Here is a 7,933-nt window from a genome sequence, read left to right as displayed (position 1 = left end):
AAGGAAGATACAGTAAGGCAGCCTCTGAGATTGTCCCCTAGTGATCTCTGCCTTCTGGTATTTATACCTTTGGGTGATCACCTCCCTTTGTGTATGGGCTGGATTTATAGCCTCTCTTCTAACAAGTAGAACATGCAAGGAGTGATGGGATGTCACTTCCAAGATCAGGTTACCAAAAGACTGTGGTTTCCTTCTTGGGCACTTTCTTTCACTCTGCCTTGCCCTCTCTGAAGGAAGCCAGCTGCATATTTTGAACTATGGAGAAGCTCATATGTCAAGGAACTGACATCTCTGGCCACCACTTAACAAGGACCTGAGGTCTCCCAACAGCCCCAAGAGTGAGCCTGAAGGCAGATTGTCCCCCAGTCTAGCTGCAGGATGACTCCAGCCCTGGTTGACAACTTAATTGCAGCCTGTGACACCCTGGGACCCTGAGTTGGAGGTCCCAGCTAAATTGCTCCCAGGTTCCTGACCCACAAAAACTATGAGACAATAAGTTTGCTGTTTTAAATCACTAAGTTTTGGGGTAATTTGTTATGCAGTAACAGATAACTAATACAAGACAGGAAGATATTATGGAGGAGGAGGAAGTAGGACAAGAGAGGAAGGGTTGAGCTGGGGAGCAAGTATCAGCTCAGCTTTTCCTTCAAATACTCAGGCCCCCACACAAACACGCACATACATACGCTGTGCGGCCTGCAGTGCCTCCTTGGAGTTCTCCTTATAATCAAACCCTGCTGTGGCACCCAGTCTCTGGGTCACCTCAGTTTTTTCCTTTGGGCTCATGGTGACCAGAAACAGCCTGGTCAACTGAGTGGCAGCTGTGCCCTCAGCCTGGTGCTGGTGTGGAAGAGCCCCGTCTCCCCCTCCCAGTTAGAATACCCTTCCCATGGGGTGAGAAGGTAGAGGGTTGGCTTTAGTGCACTGAGAGTGTGATGAGAGGCAAGCCAAGGGTCCAGTTGGGCCTGGGTCATGGGCGACACAGAGTGCAAGGTACCAGCAAAGGTTTTGGAGCTCAGGGAGTCTTGGTTAGAGCTGAGCTTGTGCAAGATCAATCCAACAGGCAAGGGGAGTGTTGAGTGTCAGAATTGTTCTAAAGGGGCCTCCTGGGACAGAGATAGTCCCCAGGACAGATGTCTGGGCTGCTCTGATCCCTTTTTGTGTAAGATAAATGGAACAAGAGCATCTCCTCCACTGCTTGTGAGGGTCCCGGGCAGAAGGACTGAAGGCCAGTTTCCTCCTCTCTGGGGATGGGGACAAGCAGTTGAACAGCTCTGAGAACCTTGGTTCTCTATCACGTTTGTCATAAAAACTGTCCCTGGTTATCCCCATGGGTCTTGGTCAGCACTGGGACTAGCAGTCAGGGTGTGTCAGGGTAATGGTGAGGAGCTCAGAGTTGAGGGGTAGTGCAGTTGGAGGCTTGAGTTGGGGTCAGCAGCTACCTTCAGGCGACAGGGCAGGGCTAGCAGGAGGCAGTCTCCAGGGGGCGGGGGGCCTCCTCACCCATGCAGTGCAGCAGCGGGAAGGCAGGAGCCAGGCCTCTGAGGTGGCTGCAGCCTGAGACAGGGTCAGTCCTGCTGGAGATGGGCATGAAGGCCCTTCAGGGACAGTGACATACTGAGCCTGGCCCCTGTCAGACAGCAGAACCGTGACTGGATCCCCAATCTTCCAGTGCCCCTGGCAGCCGGGCCCCAGCTCTGTTATGTGTCCAGATGTCCCAAAATGTTGCTGGTTTCTCAGGGCAGGGCTACTGGCCTTGTCTCTGCAGAAAAAGGGGCACACAGGTAAGTGGGTTTGAGGAGAAGGGTCCAGGTGTCCACTCTCCTTGCTGCTGGAAAAAGTTGGCAACAAATTTGCTCAAAACCTACTTTTTGCTTTCTAGGATGGGAGAAAATTCAGATAGCCTCTCCAAGCAACTGTCATTTGAGAAACAGCTGCTATTCCACATACCTTTTCAGAGATGGTCACTTAAAATAGCTGCTCCAGGTACCCCCAGTCACTCAGTCAGGCTGTCAGTGCTGTGGGATGGCAGGGGTCAGTGAGTCGGAGAAGAGGGGGGACAGGGCTGGTGAGGTTTGAGACTGAGAAATGGGGAAGGGGACACTTCTGCTATTTCAGCCCTGTTTCTCCGACTCTGGCTTAGCTTCCACAAAAGGGTGGGCTCTCACAGGTCTTTTCTGGCCTGACGCTGGATCTTGCAGAAAGGGACGATGGGCAGACTGGCTCTCTGATTTCCTTCTACCTGGTGAAGGGTGTTGGCTTGGCTGTGGACGGCATGAATCCAGACCACAGCTTGCTAGAGACTGAGCTCAGTTGTCCCTGCCTGGTGGTTTTCACGGGCTTTGCTGCTTGACACAGCCCAGGACCTGGATCAGAAGAAGGTCCAAACAGAGGGACCTGTAACCCTCTGCTCTCACACTGGCTTGAGGGCACTTGGTCTTCTGCACAGATCAATCCCCTCTTTCTTGAGAGCCAGCTGTCTAGACCTTGGGGCCAGAACTTGAATCTGAGTTTGAATTCTGTCCTTGCCACTTATTCCATCATACAACTAATATTTACTTCATGCTTACTAGATGTCAGGCCCTGTCCTGGGCAAAGCAGATTGCCTCTGTCCTGGTGGAATTTACAGTCCAGTGCGGAAGACAGATTTTAAAAAAGTAAACAGATACACAATTACAAATTGGAGAAAGGTCTGTGCACAACAGCAGCAGGCCGCTAGGAAAGAGACTAGCAGGAGGAAATATTTTAGTCAGAAAACCTTTCTGAAGAGGTGACATTTGAGCTGGGACACGTACGAGAAGGAGCCAGACATAAAAAGAATGGCTGAAGAGCACCCCAGGGGGCAGGGAAGGCTAATCGAAGGATCTGAGGCAGGGAAGGGTTTGAAGCGTTTGAAGAATTCAGCAAGACTGGAGGGTGGTGAGCAGACACAAGAGGGGATCCGACCCAAGTGGTTGAGGTGTCATTACCCCACCTGCAGGGCCCTGTCAGGGGGAGGCAGTTTCCATCTTATCCTAAGTGCAGTGGTCTCATGAAGAATGGACTGCAGGGGGCAGTGCAAGCACTGGGTAAGATGGCTTGGGCTTGGATGGCATCTAGATGGGGAGGAGACAATTTTGAGTTCTATTGTGGGAAGCTAGACTCTGAAGTGCATGCTGTTGACATGGATACAGGGAAGGAGAGAAAAAGGGAATTTATTCCAAGTTTCTGGCTTGAGCAGTTGATTGGCAATTCTTCTCACTTTCCTCATCCCTGAAATGAAGACAAAAATACCCATCTCCTTGGGTCCTTGTGAAGGTTAAATTAAAGAATCCACTTAGCTAGCATGTGCCCCACACAAAGAGAGGGCACTCAACACAGGGCAGGTTCTTTGCTCACTGATGGATATGCCAACTCCGCTTAGTGAGGACAGCCCGTGGCTGCTGGCATCCCTCTCCCGAGTCTGAGATGGATGCTGTAAACCCAAGCCCCACATCCAGCCATCCATGGCCCAGCTCCCCACAGCTCCTTTCAGTAACTGGAACTGGCTGCAGGTCAGTTCCAGATCCGAGCAGCTTCCTCACCCACTCAGGGACTGAGTCCCAGCAGTAAGTCTGTAAGGTGTCAAGATCCAAATTTTGGGATTGAGTAGTAATTTTCAGGTGACTGGTTGCTGTGGCAGTATTCCACAGTACCCTACATCTCTGGCCTCTAAACGGTTCCCCAGAGGCTTACATTTTAGCAGAACAAACAAGGTCTGTGTTAGGAATGGGGCAGAAGCACTCCTGATGATCTGAAACCCAACTGATCGGAGGGTGCATTTGCTGCTCTGACCCTGAAAGTTAAATGGGGTTGGGGGAATATCTCTCCCAAATGTTCAGCGGGTTTCCAGCCCTTCGAAAGGGTTCTTCCTAGTGCTCTTGAGTCACCTTCAGGCAGCAGCTTCTCTGATGATCAAGCCCAAGCTTGGGTGGCCCAGCAGCTTGGTGAATGACTCATGGTACTAGAATAGCATAAGGGCTGACACTCTCCTGGAGGAGCTGGGCCAGTTCACCTCGGGGTACCATGCCTGCAGGACTCTCTCTGGGCTGTCTCCCCTCTCTCTCTGAGCACTCCATCCTGAAGGTCATGGGGCAAATCCCAGGAGCAGAGACTTAGGAAAGCTCTGGGAGAGGAAGGTGCTTGGGGTCCAGTCTGGTAGGGCCCTTTGCCCACCTCGGTCTCCTGGGGACTGCCTGTTTGGCTGCCTGTCCCTGCCATCTTCCTGGGCACCCATCACATGACTCAGGGCCCAAGGCTTTTCTTCTTACTGTAGGCAGTAGTCTTCACACTTTTTAATTCCCAAATAGAAAAAAAGCATTTTCGAAGATTATCCTCTCACATTCATCTTAGATTTAAATAGCATGAAACAAAATTTCTAGTCATAAATACTAACATTTAAACTCTTATATCAGTCTTTTAAATGCATCAAGTGGAATCCAGATTTCAGAGCAATTTGATATTTATAATCATCCACTGAATAATGTCCATCCACTAAAAAAAGTTCTTTAACAGTTGAAAGTTTTAAAATGTCATTTTTCTTCCAGAACTCATATTTTTCTTCTGTTTTTCTCATAGAATTATATACTTTTATATTTTATGTTTTACTGATCATTCTTATCTGTGATATGTACAAACTGACATTAATTTAAAAAACAATTTCCTGTGACCACAGAACTCTAAGTGTTAAATTTCTTCTGGGTTTAATTATCATTACAATAGTATTAGTCCACAATTGACCAAACCAACATTATTTTAAGTTATTTTTATATCATTTAAATATTATTTTAAAGATTAATGATTATTGGACAAAAAAAGAAGAATTTTATTGGAAAGACATCTCTTAATGACCATTGACGGGGCTGTATTTTTCCAAATAATTATTATATCCTTGGATAAATGTTACTTATTGCTAGAATGAGACTGGGCTTACCATTAGTTTGCTTCCTATTTTTCATTTTTATAGACCAGCACTGAGGAGCCTAATTTGCATAAATTAGATGGGAAGGAGAAATTTCATTTTAGGAATGTCAACCAATTCTTTGAAAAACTGAGTGAGTTATATGATAAAAACCATATAATGATCTTTCATCAAAAATTATTTTCAGTGATCTATTAACTGGCCATTTAACTAGGTCTTCCTTTCGTTCCATTAAAAGCAAAGACTTGGAAACCACTTAACCTGTAAAGGATTTATTACCCAGTTAAAAGTGTCATTCAAGCTCTCAGTTTCTGGGAGTATACCAACAAAGCTTGTTAAGATTTATGAAATGATTATTAATTATATCTGTTATTTTTTTCACTTAGACACACCTCATTTAAATTGATAAACTCACAAAGGATTCAGAAAGTAAAAATATTAATTCCAATACACTTTTGCTAAGACAATTAAAAAAAATCCAAATCCTTTTATCCTATTACCTTATTACATGCTTCAAATATATTTTCATTAACATCTTGGAGCTGCAGATGTAACTCATTTCCGAAAAACATCTGTGACATTCTTACTGGCAAAGTCAGCCCTCATTGTTAAATTAATCAGCCAAATCAAATTACTTTCTACCAGAAAAGGTTTCTCATTTTGCAATTCAAGTAATCATGTTAATATATGTCCTTGTGACACCCGTCTTGCTTCTGATTTTTAAGAAATATAGGTCATAAGACATGGGGCCTTCTCCTAAATGAATTATGATACAAAAATTTTCACTATTTTCTCACTGATGCTCTTTTTGCTTTATTTTCATGGGTCTCTCTTTTGCATATGATGTCTCTTTTGACAATAAAGGTTGAAAGAGGTCATAAAATTAAAAAATACTTATATTCCTTTCCTTTGCATGTTGTAGTTCTTACATTTCAAGCCTAGCATCACAGTAAGGCTGGAGCTGGATGCAAGAATGCCTTTCTGTAGCTCCAGAGAGAGGAAATCCCAGGACAAAATACCTCTAAAGCCAAAATCAGTCACAGGGAAAGTAAAGTTTAAAGTCTGTTTGTTGATTACAAACTGCAGTCCGGGCTGTCTCTCTTCCGCTGTAGAAAAACCAGCCCGCCCCCTCACCTCTCAGGTTCAAATAAACGCTCCATTGCCCAGGTAATTACCCATTGATATGGAGATGAATCTCTATCCACCCCTGAGGAATGCCTGTTGATATGCCGATGCACTAAAGCCAGGTGAGATATTGTAAGAATAGAAATAGGTTAGCATAAGCCATCTTAAGAGCCTAGAAGCCATTTTCTGAGTATGTGACTTAGAAAGAAAAACTGGAACTGGGTAAGACCTTGAAAAACAAGCTAATCATGAACACTGGGTGGTGGGCAGCTGTGAACCTTGGTCAGCTAACGTTGGTCAGCTAATCTTACATATCAAGCCTATCGTACAGAACCTCCCTAGCAATTGAGGAGTGGTCTTATCTTGCTCTCGCTTCACCCCAGGATGTTTGACTAGCAAAAATAATGTGTAGCTGTGGAAAATTACTATGAGTTAAGTGCTTTGAAAATGCTATATAAACCCTTGGCTTTGAGTGCTCAGGGTCCTTGTTGAAACCCGCTGTATCGGGCAGACACTTGGACCCCAGCTAGCTGGAACAATAAACCTCTTGCTTGTTGCATCGATCTGCCGTGGCCTTCGTCTCCTCACTGGGGGGAAGCGCAGACTGGAATAAGGCCGCTAGGTCTTACAATATTCTGGAAATATTACAAATTTACCCACACTTTCTTTTGTATGCTGGGAGAAAGGAGGCTGCAGAGGGGAGGTGGGAAGGCAGAGCTGACATGACTCCTCAATCATAGCATGTCAGTTTTAGGAAAGTTCATGTGGAAGTTGAAGATCTGGAATAAATTAATTCCTTAAAGCCATTTCTACTTGTGTGTCCCTTCTAAAGGCCTTGTAAATACCAGGACAAAGATCTCCCTAGTTTGGAGACCTCTGCAGATGATTTCCTGCTCCCTGGGTACCTCTACAGGTACTGGTAGTTACTATGGGGCTTTTGATAGCTACCACCAAAGGGTCACTTTTGTAGGTCTCTCTGAGTAGCTCAACCCAATTGGAATTTTGTCATGAGAATTATAGGAAGCAACTGGACTGTCCTACAAAGGAGGGCACCAGACAGTGAGGCATTTACCTTGAGGAGGTTTATGAAAAAGACTCCTACTAGGCACCCAGCAGTAGTGGTTGTGTGCTAGGAAAGGCTTGCTGACCAGCAGGTGAGCAGCCAAGAAGTTTCATGATGGTCTTCAGTATTTTAGAGATCCCGTGATCCAGGGTCAGACCTTCTGCCTTGCAAGTTCAAAGTTCCAGGTTGTTAGCATATGGTAAGTCCACATAAGTAAGCTATAAAATCCAGGGGTCAATGTGCTAATTTTACAAGGAAAAATCATTGACATGAGGACTGATCCCAAAATCTGTAGGTAGAACTACATGGAAAGTCAAATGGTGAGCCAGGACTCAGGACTGAGATGTTGTGGGTAAAATTGAATGACTTCCAGAATCTCTCCCCTGGCTTTAGTGCATTTCCATATTAACAGGTGTTGCTAAGGGGTGGAGAGAAGTAGTTCATCTACACATCAGTGGATAATTACCTGGGCTACCAAGGACTTACCTCAATGTGAGAGGTTGGGGGGAGGTCTCACGTGCTTCTGCCAGAGCAGGAAAGAGATGGCCTCCGAACTGCAGTTTGTAAGCAACAAACAGGTTTTAAACTTTATTTCTCCCTTGGACTGATTTTGGTTTTAGAGGTATTTTTGCCCTGGAATTTCCTCTCCCTGGAGTTACGGATGTATTGAATGTTTAATACTTAAAATGGCTAAGATAGCAAGATCTATCCGTCCCTATACCAGGTACGACCTTGCCATTAAGACCAGATGTGGTAAAAATAAATTTTGTCTTTGTCTCCAGTTCCTGGCACAGAGCTCCTGAGAG

Source organism: Manis javanica, chromosome 1 (genome assembly GCF_040802235.1).
Source record: "Manis javanica isolate MJ-LG chromosome 1, MJ_LKY, whole genome shotgun sequence".
Taxonomy (NCBI): domain Eukaryota; kingdom Metazoa; phylum Chordata; class Mammalia; order Pholidota; family Manidae; genus Manis; species Manis javanica.
Note: the sequence above shows the minus strand (reverse complement) of the source record.